Below are 20,952 nucleotides of genomic sequence, written 5' to 3'. Positions count from 1 at the left end.
CGGCCAGCACAATACCCACGGTGTGGGCAGTAAGCGCAAGTTTTTTTGCTTCATTAATACATTTAAATATTGTTTGTAATAGTGCGATTTGTTTATAGAAAATCACCGCATAACTCAAATTGTTTCAGTGGTCAATTGTTTCAGTAACTCAATTGTTTCAGTAAAAGTCTTGCTTATATATTAAAAATTATTTTCTGTTGTAATGTTGGGATTCAACGATGCGGACATCAACACACCAAGTTGGCCTGTTGTCTTATTATTGTCTTAATAACTTCAGAGATTATTTTTGCCTTAATAATCGCATAGGGTAGAATATTTTTCAACCACGTTTTGCCGTTGATTAAGTTATATTATGATCCTATGAGTGGATTGCTGTATATCTACCTTATTGAGTTAGTTGGATGGGTCGAACATAGGCTTTAAAGTCGGAGACAGACTCGCCGGAGTCGGCGAATTTGGGCGAAGTCTTTACTCTTTATCATCGTTTCGCTTAGAGCAGACTTGGGCAACATACGGCCAGCAGACGGATCAGGCCCGCCAAGCGAGTTAATCAGGCCCACCAAGCGAGTTAATCCGACCCGCGGCTTATTTTTACAAAAATGCATATAAGCAAAAACAAGGGCGAGTTTCTACATGTTTGGTTGTACGGTACCGTAAACACTCTTTTCAGAGACGGGTCTAGTCATGACCCCGCAAAACTCTATTTTAGCCTGTTTTAAATATTAAAAAGGAAATTGTTTTCGCGATTCGCGCGAAATCTCTTCTGTCTTTCTCGTAAGTTCTACGCGATTTTTTGGCATCTTCACAAGCAAAAAGGGTTCTCCGCATAATGGTGCTCTATCCAACGTAAGTTTAACAAACTTATCCTAACATTTATATATTTTTTGAGCTTCGGTCGAATGTATCCCGTTTATTGTCTTTGCAATGTGCCCATTGTACCTTAAGTAACACGTCAGGAACTTAAAGCCTCAAAAGCAAAATAGCATTGTTTTTTGTGCGGAATTATTACGTATTGTACCCTTGATTTTTGGGTCAACGCGCCCCACAGATTGACGCCAATATATCAAGCAAAGCAAATTTTTTATCTGTGCTCAATCCCCCTCTATGTCTAAATCAAAGTTTACATTTTAAAACAAATAGCCTATGGTCGCAATTTATCTTTCTTTTGAATTAGACTTAAAATGCACATTTGCGCACCACTCCTAACGTAAAGTTTGTTAGCTTATTTGTGTCATAGCGTCGAAGTATGACTTCATTTTGGGTGTATTGGAGATCCTATTTTTGAGCGGGTCCGCCACAACAATTCAATTTTCTCAAGCGGCCCGCGGTAAAAAAAATAAATGCCCAACCCTGGCTTGGAGTTTACTAACGCAAAAAGAAGTGAACTTTTTACTTAAAGCTACAGTCTTTTTAACGGCTGAAATCAGCATCCATTATCCAGAGGGGCACTGTTGGGTTTTATTAGCGATCTTTGCCTTTCGCTATCGCATAAAACACGCGCTAAGTGAAATTAATTTAACGCTATACGATATGATAGATCGGAATGATTGAAATAAGTAAAAAACTATAATTATGTTGACCACGTTAGTGTATCAAGTAACATTTTAGTTTTTTTACTGACTCCACTTGTCACACAAAGCCTTTGATATCACACTCTTGTTAATAAGACTGTTAGGTTATGACGTCATGCAATGACTAATATTGGCAACGTGATGTCTGTTCAAAAGGGATCGCTTGGAATCCACTTGTAACTAAAAAGGTGCTGGCCTGCAAAGGCTTCGGGAAAGTTTGAGCTACACAAACTCAAAACAGGAACTTGCCACGTCGGCAACCCACTGATGCGTGACGGCTTTGCCCTTGACTTATTTCACAAACGAATGCGACCAATAATTTCTCTTGAGAAATGAACGTGTAGAACAAAGTAAAAGAAGATGTAATTTAAAACGTAATTTTGTAAAAGCGCTGAGTTTGCCGTGATCTTAAACGATATATAAAATAAAAAAGCTCTTTCACACACAAAAAAAACATTAGCAGCGATTTTCGTTAATTAAATTAATGGCAACGAACACTAAAATCAATGCTTTAAATTTCGTGAAAATCTAAGATTTAATTTTCGGTCCAAACAACGCCTCATGAGTTGCTCAAGTAACGGCCAGTCAACAGAAAAGTCAGTTTATTTCGCTTCAAAATTCCAGTGATTCGAGCCAGCGTAAACTTTGCGCAATTCAGAGTTTTTGCTCAAGCTTATCCTTGAACTTTGTGACTTTAACTTCAGCGTCGTGCATGACTGCAGATATGCTTTTGTATGAAGGAACAATACAGAGGGGTTGGCGAATTTTGCGGAGAAAAGGTGATACCTTAATTAACTAATTTATGTCTATTTGAAGTAGAAGGGTGCAATAGTTTTCAATGGCGAGCCAAATTCGACCAACGCGACCAACAGGAATTTCTCAGGGAAGCGAAAATGTAAACGAAATTAAAAAACAAAACAAGACGTAATTTAAAATATAATCAAGTTAACCTAAGTTTGTCGAGACTTTTAAAAACATAATACAGTTTGTCAAACCCAACAGAAGTGTATTAAGCAACGATTCCTGTTATTACAATTCCTAATTGTATTATTTGAATTGTGTCCAACACACCTAAAGGTTCCAGAATCAATTTGGAATCGACTAAACAATGTAAAAATGGTCGACATTTAGATTGGCGAGCCAAATTCGAATTTCAAATATTAACGCGGGCCACGTTGGTTTTATAAGCAATATATTTAGTGAAGTATAAAATTATTGCACTTTGAACTGAGGGCGGATGTTTTTTTAAACTATTGAAAATCAGCAAATCACACTTAAGACAGTGTTCTTACGCTTCAAACCTGGTTTACGTCTCAGGTGGAACGAAATGAAAAAATATTAGGCGTGTGGTTTCTTTCCATGTACTTTTTCTCACTTTCATAAAACATGAAGATAAGTTTCAAAAGTACGCAAGGGTGTCTTCAAAATTGTTTTTTTAACTAGTCAAGCTGGTAAAATCATACATGGAAAAGAAAGATACGAATCAAAAGGCTTTTAGACCTTTCCAGGAATATATTTTTATTGGAATTTAAAAAAAATAACCTGCTTAACCTTTTAAAATAACATTCCTAATATAAAACCCACAAAAACCCGGAAAAAACTAATGGTTTCTATCAAAAAGCATCTTCAGACACGGTAAAAAAGTAGTGCACGGGCTATCTCGCTAAAAACGCGTTTAGTCGTGTCTGTCTGCTGTGCGTAAGATTTGCGTCAAGTCTGGTCGGTGGAGACGCGACAACAAAAGAAATAGCGTTCTATCTCATTAGTCGCGAACAGACTGCTTTAAAGCATTTTTGTCTAACCGGTGGGGATTCAGCCCAGTGATCAGCGTTTATATCATATTTTTACGACATCGCCATTTTTTTGTGTTGTTTTATTTTTCTACAAAATCATTAGAGAATGACTGATACTATCGCAATTGAGTCAGAAGCTCATGAAAATTGAACGTTTTTTTTTTCATTTGATTATATTATTTTGAACCTAATTTCTGAGTATTTGCTTTTTGTTAGCCTCTCGCTATTATTCGGTATTTCTAAGTCGCGTGAAAGTTGTTAATTACAAACGGCCAGCACAATATCAACGGTGTGGCAGTAAGCGCAAGATTTTTGCTTCCGTAAAGACATTTATATTATTGCATGCTGTTGCGAGGTTTATAGAAAATCACCGCATTATTACTCAATTGTTTCATAGAAATCTTGTTTATGTACTAAAATTATTTTCGGCTCTGGTGTTGGGTTTTAACGATGTGGACATCAACACAACAATTTGAATTGTCCTGTTGTCTTATAATTGAGTATTAACTTTATAGATTATTTTTGCCTTATTAATCGCATAGGGTAGAATATTTTCCAACCACGTTTTTGGGCATTTGAGTTATATTACAATGCTATGATTGGATTGTTGTATATCTTTCTTATTTAGTTAGTGGGATGGGTCGAATATAGGCTGTACAGCCGGAATCGGCGAATTTTGGCGGAGTCGTCTAAATTGTTTCGGTTAGAGTTTAGTTCCGTATAAAGAAGTGAACTTTTTACGTATAGCTACAGTCTTTCTAACCGCTGAAATCAGCATCAATTATCCAGAGGGGGCCCTTTTCGGTTTTATCGCCGATCTTTGCCTTTCGTTGTCGCATAAAACACGCACTAAATGAAATGTAATCTTACGCAATGCGAGTTGACAGATCGGAATGATTTAAAGTGGAAAACTTCAATTCTTTTGGCCACATCGGTATACTAAGAAACATTTAAGTTTTTACAGGCTTCACTTGTCACACAAAACCTTTTATGTCACACTCTTGTTAGTAGACCGTTATGTCTAAGTTTAATTAGCTGCCATAAGTTTTATGTAACAAAACATAACTCATTTCACAACAAAGATAATGCCGATTATAACGCAATGGTGGAACAGTCGCAATAAACCTAACCAAATGGCAGTGTGACAGATGATATTATAGTAATATCGTTTCAAGCCACCATCCCCTTAATTCCTAAACAACAGCACCTCCCTAATATTTCACGATGACCCAGCGTACTTCATTGAAAAACTTTGCGCTTTTTTTGGTCGCGTGACTTGGTGAACTTTCTCCGATCATGGCGTCGTAAAGTCGTCGAGTTAAGATAAATAAACGTGTACTTTCACAAAACATATTGAACATCACAATTTTTGTAATGAATTGTTTACAACTTACGTCGTCACTTTATGACTTAATTTTCTGAATAAAACCTAAACCTGTCAGAATAATAGTCCTAAATTCATCGGAATAAGGCCTATTGTCAAAGTAAAGTCTGAAACTGTAAGAAGAGGTTTTGGGATGATTGAGAGATTCCTGTTTGGCATCGGCTGTTTTGCGTCGACGTTTGGGGGTCTTAGTTCCAACGTCGAATTTACGACGCCGCTGTTTTGGCACCAGATAGTTTGCTCCTGTTTGGGGTTAGTGGTGGGTAATGGGTGGGGTTATAAATTGAATTGGGGTTGACATTATTGGAGAAGTTAGTAAATTACTTTGTGGTTAGGCAAAAGGTTGTATGGTCCTAATTCTGACCGTCTAGGTCTTATTTCGATATAGACGTTATTGTAACTATTAGTCCTATTTTTTTTTTCTTTTTTCAAACTGTGTTTTGTTCCAACGTTAATGATGTTTTTATTTCGGCCTTTAGGCTGGAATCCTCTCTAAATAATGGTTTTGCGTCGCTTGGAATCCACTTGTATATATAAAGGTGCTGGCCTGTAAAGGCTTCGGGAAAGTTTGAGCTACAGAAACTCAAAACAGAAACTTGCCACGTCGGCATAACCCACTGATGCGTGACGGCTCTGCTCTTGACTCTTTTAACAAACGAACCCGATTAACAGGAATTTTTCGGGGGATGCGAGCGTGTAAAATAGATTACAAAAGGAAGCAAATTAAAATATACATTTGTTATGAGCTGAGTTTTTTCGAAATTTTGTGTGATAAACATATTGATAAACGTTAAAATGTCGTTTCCAGCAAAATTACTAATTGCTGCTGTAGTTCAACAAAAATATAATATAGAAGAACTGTTGATTTTGACTAGTTTTAAGGCGGCACGCGACACAAAAATAGTCATTGGTGTTAAAAGCACAAAAGGTTAAAGTTTTAATTGAATTCGAGTTAAAAAAATCTAGCTAAAGTGAGGTTTAAACTCACGACTTAGGCTAAACCGGTACTGTTTGCTCTACAAACTGAACTATATAGGCTCAGAAGGGAGCGAGTCGAGTAACAACCGTTGTCTGCTAAATCCTGTTCATACATACAACTTCTTATTAGAGGATCAACAGCCAAGATCAAGCAACTAAGCCATGGAACCCACATGACTTTCACGTATACTCATAAAAACACGTATACACCAATAACAATGTGGATTCCATGGCTTAACTGCTTATTCCTGGCTGTTTCCCAAACATGAAGTTGTATGTACGAACAGGATATAGCAAGCAAAGCTGCTTTATAATAGTAATTTCACTACCTGCTTTCAATGAGCCTGTGTACCTCTGTTGGTAGAGTGACGTTCCCTGTATGGCACAGGTCATCAGTTTCAAGCTCAACATTTTTTATGCTTTCCTTGCTTGCACTACAAGTCTTATTAGGCAAACATATTCCGTAATAGTTTTTTCGAAGGCACCTAGTCAAATATTATGTTTATGTCAATCGTTGGTCAGTGCTGCTTCAACAGGGCTAGATCACAGATATCACAGTATATACCCAAACTGTTATTTAACTTGGTATCTTGTTCCATTTTACAGACAAGTTATATTTGGTAAAAAAAAACTGTATCAACCAATCAAAGCAGAAGGAATAACATGGCCGATACTCCAAACCAAAACCAAGTAAGTTTTTGTCGTATACAATAATAAAATCTTTGCTGCTTTGGATTTTTAATTCCATGTCACTCTTATAAATTTTATAAATCTGCCTAGCACTGGTATTTCTCAAAGTGAAATTTGTCTTATTACATATCACAATACATACACTGTATAGTTTTTAAATTGCTTTTAAATAGGCCTGTATAACATACGACCTATAGTAAGCGTCAGTTCTCTTTCGGTTTGTTAGTTTGATTTTAAATACCTTTAATAAATATTAAACTAATGTTAAACCATTTAGTTTCAAAAAAATGTTATTAAGTTTCATAGTGACCTTTTGGGAGGTTGGTTTATTTAAAAAACTCGATCATTTCATTCGATTATACTGATCGTATTATACACCTTGTGGTGGTTAGATCAATGTTAGAATAGGGCCCGCAAAAATTCTTCTTTCTTGCTGTGTAACTTCCACCATTTTGAGTTTTATAGGCCTGTTTTTGAAGCTGAATTAAAATTCCCTAATATAAAGATTTCTTGTCAAATTATTTTTGTGAGTTTTTGTTTAGAAACTCTTATCACACTTAATTAGTTTACTTGCTTGGTTACACTGATAATATTAAAAGCGGTGAATCTATATGGATTTTTTAATTTAACTTTTTACGTCCTGTTAAAATTTAAAAAAATGTTTAAATGGATTTGAACTTAATTTAAACATTTTATTTAAAAGGCTCTGTGGTGGATACTACGCTAAAAATACTTGAACAACGATTTTTACATTTAATAAAAGGTTTTATTTGAGTGCGAATATGGTACAATAGAAATAATATAAAACTTCTTGGTAAGATCAGTGTAACGTGTTCATTACCACATTAAATACCCAAAATGATCAATTGCCATAGGCCAAATCTCAGAGTAAGTTATTGTCCGAATAGATAAATAAATAGGGTCTTGGGTTTCCGCGTTCTGGCCTTTCCTTGCCAAATTTTCTTCGGTTGCATAATGTAATATTTTATGATGCAATGTTTTCAGTGTTGTTATGCGGTTAAATCAATTTTGTCGGTCTAATTGCAAAATTCCTGAACCTTGGTTAAATCAGAATGCTGTAGGCAACAGTTATTCGTTTTTCTGGCTTGCGATACAGATGAGCGGGAGTAGTTCAGTTACCTTTGATCTTGGACATAAACTTTAAATTTTTGCAATCAAACATTACATAATAAAAATAACGTAGAACAATTTTCTGCGCTCCAAACCAAATTAAATTGGATTTTAATTTTACACAATATATCTCTGTTAATCACCTTATTTATTTGGTCTTTTATGTAAATCGATTTTAGGTAAAACGCAGTTTAAAAGAAAATCGAAAATATTTGTTGTTTAAAGTAAAATAGGTGTAAAAGATTACCAGAAAGTATATATTTTGAAACGTGATAACGCAATTAAATTAAAATTAAACATCAACGTATTTATACAGGGTGAAAATGAACCTCAGCTTCCACCAGCAAACAACCAGCCAATCAATGTCTCGCAAGCAAACTTTAGGGACGTTTACGGTAATCGAGGTCCCATACGAAACGTTTATGGCCATCAATCGGAAACTGAAATGGCTTCCAATTCAACAGCGACCTCATCTCAAAGTGGTTAGTTGGATTTGTTAATGATAACCGAGCTGGTTTGGTCACACAAATATGCAGGGGTGAACAGGAAAGCAAAATATAGTAGGTTTATTAAACCATTTAATTTAAATAAAAGGGTGAATGCAAAACATAAGCATCTATTATTATTATTGTTATTATTATTATTATTCAGAAGCATCATGGCCAAAAAAATCTCAGGAGGCATTTGATAAGGTCAACGAAATTCTACCAAGCAACCCAGTTCCTCTTGACATCATTTGGGATTTGCAAGCACCATTGGAGGAGTTTGGTTTAAAAGGATTGAAACAATTTAGAGGCAATCAGGTTAAACTCAACCAACTATTTGCTGCTGCAAAACAAGAAGCCATAAAGAAGGCCAAAAGTAAGAAGTTTAGAAATAAAGCAGCAAATGACGATTATGTTGAGAGACATGGCAACGTGATCGGTATGACTGGAATAGCTGAAATCGGCAAAAATGCAATTATACAGACACTAACGGAGGTTACAGATGGACTACCATGGGATGAAAAGGGATATTGGCTTTTTAAATACTTGAAGAATTTAGATTTTAATAAACCAATAGGTGTTTTGGAATTTCTGTCATCCGACCCAAACTTGAAATACACAAAGGAAATAGATGACCAGATACTGGAAAGGCTTCCCAAATTCAACAAGCTGTTTATCTTCCTGGATGGTTTGGACGAACCTATGTTCAAGGATCTTGACTTGGATGCTCCAGTGATCGGATTGTACGATCGCGCAACGCCGGTTGTCATTCTACAAAACCTACTCCGTGGCGACATTCTTGCCAATGCTGACAAGTTGCTCACTTTACGACCGGGAGCTTTACTCCAGCTGCACTCAAATTGCAAGCCTCACTTTGTAGTCAAGGTAATCGGCTTGAACGAAAGCTCTCAAGAATTGTATTTCCGGCAAATTTGCCCGAAGAGAGAAGATGATGAAAAAGTCACTGAGCAAAAGCCTATTTTTAAAATCTCCTCTACCGACGTTTTCAGCAAGAAACGTTTGCTGGAAGGTCTGATTGATTCGATTGGATCCCACCTTTGTTCAAACGATAGCAAGAGATTTAACTCCAGTTTGTTTAAGCTTTGCAGCTGGGCACAGGAATCAAACGATGAAGAAATCACCGCGAAAGCAGCCGCTTTCCTCCCTGGAGAGCTTCGTATAAATGTTGGAACGATCATTCCCAGTGAAGTGTCAAGTCTCTGCCACGTGCTTCGAGCAACACAAAGGGAGTTGGTCATTAACATCGGTGAATCTTACAGGCCAGCTACATTTGCCGGCAACGGTTTAGAAATGTTGATGGAAACAATGGCGAAAACCAAACACAAGGTTTGTGAAGTTTTACTAGTTTTAATATTTATACAGTATATCAAATCATTTTGTTTATTCGCATCACTTATGGAAAACAAATAAGGGAGAAAAAGGACGAAGTAAACGTATGTAAAACGAAGTGTAAAACGGAAAAATATTTGAAACTAACAAATTATGCAAATTAGGCGCGGAATAGCGCATTTACGAGCCCTTCATCCCCACTCCAGACCACCTCTGTTAATCCGGAAGGGTTTGCGAGAGGTAGCCTATTATGGGGATCTTACAGATAGGGCAAAGCTTCTGGCGTTGAGGGAGCTACTCGTGTGCTCCATTACAACCTTCACACAGGCGGTAGAGCCTCTTGTATTTGCCGCATTCGGTCGGTGCATCCACCTCAGGATATTGTGCTAAACCGGAGCAGGTGCAGTCGATGAAAGCGCCCCCCGGCTTGTAGAAAGACGGTCTTTCGGACGGTGCTAAGTATAGGGTGCCTTCAGCTTTTGGTCGCTTTTGCTCGTGCTCGGGCGGGGTGTTGCCGTTACTTCTGGGCCGTTTGGTGGAGTCGTCCTCTGGTTCCCTGGTATCAAATTAAACGCAACAAAGCAGCGGGAAACGCTAAACAAACCATGCACCGTTTTAAATTCACACAATATTCTTTGTTTTAGTAAAAGAAGATAGATTAAGCCACACAGCATTTTTCTCTAAAAAGGGTGCTTTTATACTTATAGCGTCACATGGTGACAGTAGAGTGGTCCCAAGTTTTTTTATTGATGGCATTACATCGCTAGACCGTACGCACGAACCATTCATGAAGTAACACAAAGATATATGAATGGAGTTGTTATCACCCTACAAAAAAACAGACCGCCATTGCTCGCCTCTGAGATTAAACCGGTAGAAATTAGGGCAAATAGTCAACGCGGTTTAAACAACTTCGTTGCGTAATACAATCCGCGACTTTAATTGAAATTACTTAGCTAACAATGCAAAACGCATTACGTTGGTCTGTTATACTCCGTAACCCCCGACCCCTTTGTAGTCACTGTCTCCCATAAAGTGTTAAACGTTTCCACACACTTTTGAATTTATTAGCAAATGGATAAGTTTTTTAATATATTATCCAGATTTTTTTATTTCATTGATGATACTAACTGGAAACGTTTTAACGCGAGTTTTGTGCTCAATGAGGGGATAATTAACGTATAGCTATAACGGCAAAGTCTTGAATAAAACATAGTTCAAACAACCGAATGTCTGTTTAAAAAAACTCGTGGAATCTAACGTTTAACTTTTACCACGGTGTACAATCAATTTGACCTCTGTCTACATTTAGCTGTTGGAATAGGTTTTATCAGTAAGTTTAAATCTTCCGTTAACAAACCAAACTCTATTTTGTGTAGATGGAAGAATTCTTCGTCGACAAATTGGGGTCACGTGAGTTGAGTTGCCTGGCAACAAGTGCAAGCAGCATCAACACGCTAACGTTACATAAGTGCGACACTACTGGGTCAAATTTGCAACCTCTAACTGACGTTATCTCGCGCAGAAATCATCCTGTACGTTTGTGTTAGTGGTTACTAGTGAATACGTTTAGCAATAGCATAACATGCATGGGCGTCAGCATAAATTGGGGGGTGGGGAATAAAAAATATTTACTAAACTAAAACAGTAAGCGCATGATAAACGCTTTTATGCAACTCGCCAATTACATACTTTCATAAAACGTTGCATGGCTGGACGTTTGTGTTTCACTTAAACATTGACTTGAAAAGCATTCGGCAACCAACAAAAAAAACTTATTGTTTAGTTACATACGCACTATATTTTCCGCGCTCAGTAGTCACAATTGGGTTTATTTGAGGAAGTCGAACTGTTTGAATTTTCCGGTTCAGTTTTGGTTCGAAGCAATTTGAAAGTTCCAGTTCAGCTCCGGTTGGACCGTTGTTATTTCAAAACTGGTTCATAAAGTTCCGGTTGGGATACAATATAAGTTGCGTTAAATCTAAAAATGTGGGCCAATGAATGTCGAGATCAATCTCTGAATTGTAAGTCATTTAATCTAAGTTCCGAGACGTGTTAAAAAAACAGCAACTCATTATTGAAATATCTGAAAACTAAAAAAATAAACGCTTTATTTTTTCAATATTTAGATTTTTTCATTTAATTTCGAATATGACATAACTTGACTCTTTACAATACAAGTTGTGACGTCATACTGGGGTGAACCGCTTTTGTTTACAGGTTCGGGTTCGGTTAAGGTTCATGTTCTTTTAAGTTATTAGGGTCAGTTTCGGTTTGGCTCCTTAAAGTTGTAAAAAATATGGTTGGGCTACGGTTCGGAAAAAAATGTTTGCGTCAAAAACACACAGTTTCTTGTTTATCCCATAATGCACCAGATAATGAGTGGCAAATTCTCCCTATTCCAGCACTCGTGGTCCAGGATTAACAGACAGCCCCTTTTATGGAAACCTTTTATGGAAGCTTTCATGGAAGCATAATACTCCAGATGTTGAGGGGCAATTGCTGCCCTTTTCAGGCACTCATGGTCCAGAATTAGCAGACCGCACAACTATGTTATGAAATTTCATACCGGCAAAGAAAATAACAACTGAAGCTTTTTGTCATTGTAGATGGAATGGTTGGGAATGTATGAGAGCAAGCTGGATTCACGTGGTCTGAGTTGCCTAGCAACAAGCGTACCCAACATCAACAAGCTGGAATTAGTGTATTGCGAAATCAATGGTTCCGATCTGCAACCTTTAACTGACGCCATATCACGAATGGATCGACCTGTAAGTGTTTTTGTGTTGTTCGAATGAAGGGTGGGGTGAATCTTCAAATGACAATGTAACATCATTTGTGTGCAAATATCTATAGCAGTGGTCGGCAACCTTTTTCCAATAGCGGGCTAAAACCAAACTCAGAAAGGTCTCTGCGGGCCGCACAAAGTGCATACTAAGAATTGTGTTATTAAAATGTTAGAACAACTGTAAATCAGGCGGGCCTCGAGTCTTTTTTGCACTTAAAAACGAGTTTAATTATATTCAAGGAGGTACTAAAGCAGGGGTTCTTAACCTTGGGTCCATGGACCCCTTGAGGTCCTGAATGTATTTCGACTCTGCTTTCATTTTGTACACCGAATACTGCAGATTTCTAAACTCTATTTGTATTGTGACGTCAATTTATGACGTCATTCCTGAAAATGTTTTGCTTACCGTGGTCCACGTGGCGCAAAAAAAAAATTTAGGGGTCCGCGGTGAAAAAAGTTTAAGAACCCCTGTATTAAAGTGTTGACGCAAAGCGCATAAAAAACATTTAAAGTAAATCTAGCTTAGTACTTGCTAACGTTTTTAAGCGAGGGCACACTTGACGAGCGAAGCGAGCGCGAAATCTAGTTGAAAAGACAGCATCAAAACGTAAACAAACCGGATGACGGATGATCATTCGCGCGCGCGCGAAAATTTTTTGGACTTAAATAGTTAAAATGTATGTGAAATTGATTTGTGTCCAATTTGTCAAAGAAGCTGCGGGCCGTATGAATTACATCGGCGGGCCGGATCCGGCCCGCGGGCCGTAGGTTGCCGACCTCTGGTCTATAGCTATAGTGTCTGGGTGTATAAAATATTTAGTTGTAAAAGGGAAAAGTTTTACACAAGATTTAATAACCTAAGTGTATTTTCTAGTCATCCTAGTCAATTTGTATTTATTCTTATAACACACCTTTTTGGTTGACCTGTTCAACATTTTTAGGAACATCATATTTGTTAATATCTGAAAAATAAATTTACGAGCCAAAATGGACATATATTAAAATTGACAACTTACGCGTAAAATAAATGTTTCTAGAAGGTATTAGCAATGTTCAGTAAAACATTACCGCGTTCCGCGCAACCTTTTAATGTGGCCCGATTGAGGCCCACGATGTAATAACAGTTTTCATTTAATTACATATACTTTAAATTGGTGTGGATTTGCTTGTCGATTGCGTGATCATGCATAAATGTTGTAATGATCATTAAAACAAGAAATCGAACAGTTTATTTATGCGCATAATAGTTAAAGTAACTAAAGGCTTAAAATAGTTTAGTGACACTTATTAGCTCGCGAGTCGCTTTCTAGAATCAGTGGCTAAATGAAACGCCGAATAGAGTGGTTCCACGTGCGGATGTTTTTTGCCATGTCAGAGTACGTGGAGTAGACTATTGTGGATGCTACAACCCAGTGAGTTTGTAAAAACGTGGGAACAAAAATGAGAAGATCGACCTGCAAGTGTGTGTTGTTAAAATGAAAGGTGTGTTGAATATTGGAATGATATTGAGGTGGATAAACCGTCAACAGCATTGCGTGTAAGATGTGATAACTGAACCACTGTCTGGTGCACAAAAGATGTTTTCGAAACGGATTTTTTTTATTACTAACTAATTATTGGCAGGGGCAAATGCGGGATTTTTGTTTTGAGGGGCATGAGAAAATTGCAGATATGATGTCACAATGTTGCGTCAAATCGGGACGTCACAAGTTACGGACATAGCGTTACGTCAAAACGTAACTAATTTTTGTTTAGACTAAAAAGCACTTGCGTGCAGCGTGAAAAAAATGCCTTTGTACAGCTGAAGTTGCCCAAACTTTAATTTTTAAGGGTGCGATAGAAGCACGGTGCTCATGGATAAACCGATTTTTAAGTGAGCTAAGACATACTAGAAATATACCTTAGATTCACGGGTTTTGCGAAATACTTTTGCATTCACATAGTTACAATAGGAAAAATACAGTTTAGGGGGAGCCATGGCCACGTGCCTTCTTCCATGGATCCACCCCTGATTAATGGCCTCTAAAATTACTTTGGCCTGGATATATTTATTCCCATAGCACTTTCTCTCAACAGTTTATAAACTTCATATCGTTTTATTTGTGTTTCTTATGAGAATAATTTAACACTTGAATTACGCTTTGTAACATTTACTGTTGAAGTAATTGCACCCCGAAAAGCACCTATGTTCCAACATACTTTTACGCAAACAATATTTCTTGGATTTTGTAGCGACACTTAGTGTTCATTGCTTTTGGCAGCGCTGATCTTGCATTATTAGATTTTAAAATTTTATTTAATGCCAGTTCAGTTCGTATAGCATTCGTCTGTCTTGTAGTAGATAAGAAATACAAATATATTTAGGCGGGAGGGTTTGTGTTAAAATACGAACGATGGGTTCTTTCTGCATTTCATTAGTGTGATTTTGTAAAACTTGTAGAAATTAATTAAGCGGGTGTAGAAAACGCGTAACCGGGAGTAATGACGTGAGGCCTGATTTATTTTAGGCGCATGTTAGCTTTACGCAATTTGTGGATTTAATAAAAAATACAAAATATCCAATCGCCAGGCATTCAGTAATTTTTCAACTGACATAGTTAACCAATGTCCGATAAAATTATTTTGTCCACCATTTCCCCAATTGATATTATATATCCCAGAGTTGTTACCTAACCTATCACGAATAGCATTTTTTGCGTGGTGTGAGTAGCGACTATGCATTGTTCAAATTACGAAAACCTATATGCAGCCAAACACCTGCTTGTATATTGCATTATGTTATGTAGTTGAGGAAGTTGAACCTAATGGGCAAAACTTTTGGATCGCAAGGACTCGCTTTCCTCCGAACTTGTGCCCACAATGTACAAGAGCTGGAGTTGTACGACGTCTCACTTAATTATAATGATGTGGTTTCTCTACGCAAGGTAGGCACCTATAAACATAACCCAAAACGTAACAATATATGCGGGAGCAACATAGCGACACTAGTGACGCCAGTGTTTCGACGGGTGACGTAATGATGCTCCCGTTGCATCAAATTGTACAAGTTTAGTTAAATAAGCATTTCTATATCAACGAAATAATCAGCCACAGCTTGATTGCAGTTAGTGGCGTTCACGCGAATAAGATTTGAAGTAAGGCGCTTGGAGGTCTGACATTTTTGCGATCGAATGCATTCGCTTGTTTCTCGCTGAGATCAAGTTTGTTCAAATATGTTCAGGCTCAACTGACCTAAAAGAGGCAGAACTAAAAAGTTTTGGGTCAGAGCAAAACAACTTGGCTTAAACTCAAAGCAGGAAAAGCTAAAAACAAAACTTCGAGTTAAAAACGAAACAACCTGGCTTGACTCTGGCGAGTAACGAGTAGAGCGAGTTGCGCAATAACGAATTCACAAGTAATCGGTTAATTATCATTATGTCTTTACTTGTATAATGCCATTTAATGCATGTTTATATAGTGGCAGTTGCGTTTCAGATTGGCGCTTGTTCTAATCTTGAATGTGATATTTTCTTTAGTCTGGCTGACGCCTAATGTTGCTATACAGATACGCGTATATCCGCTATAATAAGTTTTGCTTTTACAGATAACCGACCAAACGAACAATACGTGTACTCAATGTACCTAGGTAATCACAACCTTTTGCGCATTCCCATGTCCTGCATTTTTGTCGCCAAAAGTAACTCTGGTAGTTTGATTAAGCACTTTAACAGAACACAGATTGTGTTTAACAGTATTCACTTGTACGTCCCATTGAACAAATTCACGTCTTTAACTAATCTGTCTCCACAGTTATATCAAGAAAAGCAATCCTCCGATAAAGCAAAATCAAACCCGGAACCAGAAGCAAGTCAAAGTCACGAAAAATACACTGAACAAGATATGAACTATGGGACGGATCATGTAAGATTATTTCAACGTTAAAGTAGTAATACATAGTTCTTACTAGACATACCAAATGTTGTGTGAACACAAGAAACTCTATAGTGTCTGCAAGTAATATCAAAATTAACTTGGGATCTGTTTTGCTAAATACAGAGTGAAAACTTTATTCCAATCCTTACAATAACATTTTCAAATTAGTGCGTTTCTTTACTTTAGAGTTCAACGCAAAGGTCAACACAGGGCTCAACGCAAAGGTCACCTCAGGGGTCAACGCAAAGGTCACCTCAGGGGTCAACGCAAAGGTCACCTCAGGGGTCAACGCAAAGGTCACCTCAGGGGTCAACGCAAAGGTCACCCCAGGGGTCAACGCAAAGGTCACCTCAGGGGTCAACGCAAAGGTCACCCCAGGGGTCAACGCAAAGGTCACCTCAGGGGTCAACGCAAAGGTCACCCCAGGGGTCAACGCAAAGGTCACCCCAGTGGTCAACGCAAAGGTCACCTCAGGGGTCAACGCAAAGGTCACCTCAGGGGTCAACGCAAAGGTCACCCCAGGGGTCAACGCAAAGGTCACCTCAGGGGTCAACGCAAAGGTCACCCCAGGGGTCAACGCAAAGGTCACCTCAGGGGTCAACGCAAAGGTCACCTCAGGGGTCAACGCAAAGGTCACCCCAGGGGTCAACGCAAAGGTCACCCCAGTGGTCAGCTCAAGGGTCAACAAAGGGGGATCGGAGGTCTGTTGCGGATTTGGCAAAATTCTTTGAACAACTATAACTTTATTTCAGATACATTGCACTTGAGTTCTTTCTCATCCAAAATTTTTTTGCAATATTTTGTTTTATACAAGAGAGCGATTAACAACATTGTCTTTTCTATAAAACCAGTTATTTTTTCAAAAATGATCCAAATAATGTCGTAAAAGTTTCTCTAAACAACAACTGAATAAACCGGTTTGCAATCAATACTTTCATATTGTAGTAGAATTAGTTGACTTATTTCATAAAGAATGCCTGTGGTAAAACAACGGAACCAAATGCAGCTGCAATCTTCACACATTTAATCAACGTTGTATTCGTTTAATGTTTTCGGTTGTTATTACAATTTTATTACGCGCTGTGCCAACGTCTTTAGCTCTCCTGGGGGTTATTTATAGTATTCCTGTCTTAATCAATGTGCCTTGGCAATTAGTAAACATGTCGTCAACTTTCGGACAAACGTTGTTTTGCATAAAAATTACGAATTTTAACTGGTTGTTTTTGACTGTCCATTAAAGTAAAACAAAATGTTGTGTTGTCACACTTTTTCATTTTCGTTTTGGCTAAATAAAATTGAATTTTTTGTCTTTATTGTCGTTATTGATTTTATAATTACGATTCACAAACATTAAATGTGTTACATTTTTATAAATAAATCGTGGTCGATTGATTGATAAGCCTAACCTGAATATGCTGGTCGTTTTAAAAAAGCTTCTCGTTTTGAAATTACGAAATGTGTTAGGCCGAAGTGAAGCTACATAGTTGTATGTTGCCTGTCTTTGTCATCCACCGTTTATAACTAGAGTCCACTTTAAACTTACGCCTCTTTACCTTTGCTACTGGTCACATTGTGAACTAATTATGCGGGTTAAATGTAAAATAACAAAACAAAAAATTAAAACGCACACTATATCTACAATGTCATTCTTGCCACAAATAACTGCGAAAACTCACACAGAAATCCTCAATTTGCATTAGCATAAAACACACCTGCTCTATGTACGTTAAACAACTGCCCAGGAGTTGCCAGGCCATACAACGACAACATTTGTAGATAAAACTTATTAGTACAACATTAGAGCCATAGAACGACAACACTTGCGCATAAAAACCTATAGTACTACAACATTATTTTGCTATATATAAGAACAACAGTAGAACCATAGAACGACAACATTTGCGCATAAAAACCTATATTACTTAAACATTATTTTGCTATATATAAGAACAACATTAGAACCATAGAACGACAACACTTGCGCATAAAAACCTATATTACTACAACATTGTTTTGCTATATATAAGAACAACAGTAGAACCATAGAACGACAACATTTGCGCATAAAAACCTATAGTACTACAACATTATTTTGCTATACATAAGAACAACATTAGAACCATAGAACGACAGCATTTGTACATAAAACCCTTGTTAAATAGACGTTTCAAAAGTGGTAAATCATACTCGTCGGAGTATTCGTGTGGTGGGTTCAAACTATTCTCGCTGGCCACATATTTTGTTTCTTTGGGCGGGTGGTTCAGTCCCCTGTATGAGGCGGTATTTTAGACCGTGGTGTGTTTTCTAGGTATTCAAGAAATAAGAATGCATTCACTTGAAATAAATATAATTAACAAAGACTTAAAATATATACCTTATCAAAGTAGACTTGCAGCATTAATCAGCAGCAAACTTTAACACGGAGGTCAACCATAACACAACACAACTAGCTTAACTGATCTCAAGTAATTGTTTACTGCTCATTCTGCACCAAACTGATTGCGTTTGCCTCGGCGCCTTTAATTCGTTTTGCTAAACATAAATCGGCCAGTTTAAATAGCCGCATCCAAAGCAGTCGGCTCCTTTTTCACCAAGTCTTGCCGCTTCATATAAGGTACACATCACGGCCGAAATAATGGAGCCGGCCAATTTGGAATCAGCCATATAAAGTGTCCGATTGCGTTGCAAGCCGCGATTACGAAACAACAAACCAACAGGTTCTTTGACCCAGATTATAACAACAGTGCATTAAATTACATAATAACAATGGATTTTGATTGTTTTTTATAAAAAGTACATTGTAGCCTATAGAAGTGTGGCAGTTTTGCTTTAGCAATCAAGTAAACTTTCGACTTGATATGAGAACTGACATTTTAGGTCTAGGCATACGTGTGTCAGTACAGACAAAATATTATTAGAGAATGAGTCAGCATACGCACGTTTTTTGTGATAAACATGAAAATGAATTTTCTAATGTCAAATAAAGTGGAAAGGGAAAAAGCTATGATCATTGCTGTTATTTTGATTGCGAAATCAGCCCAGGAACTATGGAAAACATAATGTTACAACTACAAAAAAATGCTAGAAGCATTTCAGTAAATCATTCAATGAATAATTTTATTACGAGCTAAACTCCGCTAAGTAAACTAAACTTGACTATAAGGCAGGCAGGGTCAGCTGCAGGCGTTTCATGCTGCCATGCACAAGGTGTACAGGTGCGCTCTGACGCAAAATAGTTAACAAAGCTTGCATTAAACAAGGGTGATAAACTTACAAGTTCAAGCAAATAAACGCATTTTTTTAGTTTGTATATTTCAACAGGTGAGACATGACCACCGTACTATCTGAACTCCACTATATCGAAACTAAACAAACTGTCATTGCATTTCAAATGGCTTACTGTCAGGTCGCTTATAAATTTATTTTACATTCAAATATTTCAACATAGCTCGCTCTTAATAAAATAGCTTACAGCGCAGTAAAACGCGTCTCGGAAGTAAGGCATGCGTTTTATGCCTGGAGTTTTTTATCCAGCAGCAGCGTGACACTATATACAATATAGCACAAGAGAGACTGCGTTGGGGATTAGCTAAATCGAAATGCCGGCTGGATTTGCCAGAACGGCCAGGAAAGGAAAAGAGTATCGAGGTGAATTATTTAACACTTTACCAGGCGAACACGCTATAATTACAAGCACAAACAGACATGCGTCGTTTCTCTACAAGTTTAAATCAGTGTTTTTCAACGATGGGTCGCCTTTTGATTTTGTTGGCTCGACCACTGCGGTAGTTTACATTGATTTTACTTTTCTTGGTTAATTTTTTACGGCTCATTCTGCTCCAAACTGATTCGACGCCTTCAATTCGTTGTGCTCAACATAAATCGGCCAGCTTAAATGGCCGCTTCCTAATCAGCCGGTTCCTTTTTTACCAAGTCTTGCGGCTTCATATAAGACGCAAAACGCAGCCGAAATAACTCATTCACTCACAATGCATGGTTGGAAAATATACCACTATATGCTATTCCACCCTTACAATTTCCAGTTGGCGGCCATATCAGTTCTAAATCTTGGTACTGCGCATGCGCACGTCGGACTCTGGACTCGGGTAGTTTTACGTGGTCTTACTCGAGTCCCGAGTCCAACTCCGCAGCCCTGTTTCAAAGTATTATGACTTTATTACCAGAATTACTAATGTCAAGTTCAGCGCGAATTTTAGGTAAATATTTCGTCATGTTGCAACTATAGGGATGTCCGATAATATCGGATCAAAGCCGATACCCGATACCAAGTGGTGGTATCGTTGATACTCGTCCGATACTAAGGTTGTATCGGTGTCGATCCTAAACCACATTAATATGGGAATTTCAGCCAAGACTTGTGATTTAACGCAGCCATTCTGCCTTGTGACGTAAATTTATTTAAAAAAATTAAAGATTATTAACTGGACGTAACTAAACTTTTTACCCGCTAAAGCAAATTTTGCCTAATAACCCAGAAATTTTACTTATTTTATCTATATCAGCGGTTCTCAACCAGTGGGCCATGGCTCACTGGTGGGCCATAAGAACATTTGAGGTGGACCACAGACCAATTTAAAAAAGGTAGAGTTAGTTTCATTTGTGTCATTATATTTAATTACAGGAATAATGGCTTGGGGAGGAATAAAAAAGGAATGCAAATTTATTGTTCAGCCGCAAGTATCTCACTAATGCAAGGTTGAATAAATAATCTGTTTTAAAATATGTTCTGCTGTGTTTTGTTCTAAACCTTTTTTTTGGGTTTTTCTTTCATAAAACTATTGGGCCACAGAATTTTTTTGCAACGTAAATGGGCCACGAAAGAAAAAAGGTTGAGAACCACTGATCTATA

Source organism: Ascidiella aspersa, chromosome 7 (genome assembly GCF_963924565.1).
Source record: "Ascidiella aspersa chromosome 7, kaAscAspe10.2, whole genome shotgun sequence".
Lineage (NCBI taxonomy): Eukaryota > Metazoa > Chordata > Ascidiacea > Phlebobranchia > Ascidiidae > Ascidiella > Ascidiella aspersa.
Note: the sequence above shows the minus strand (reverse complement) of the source record.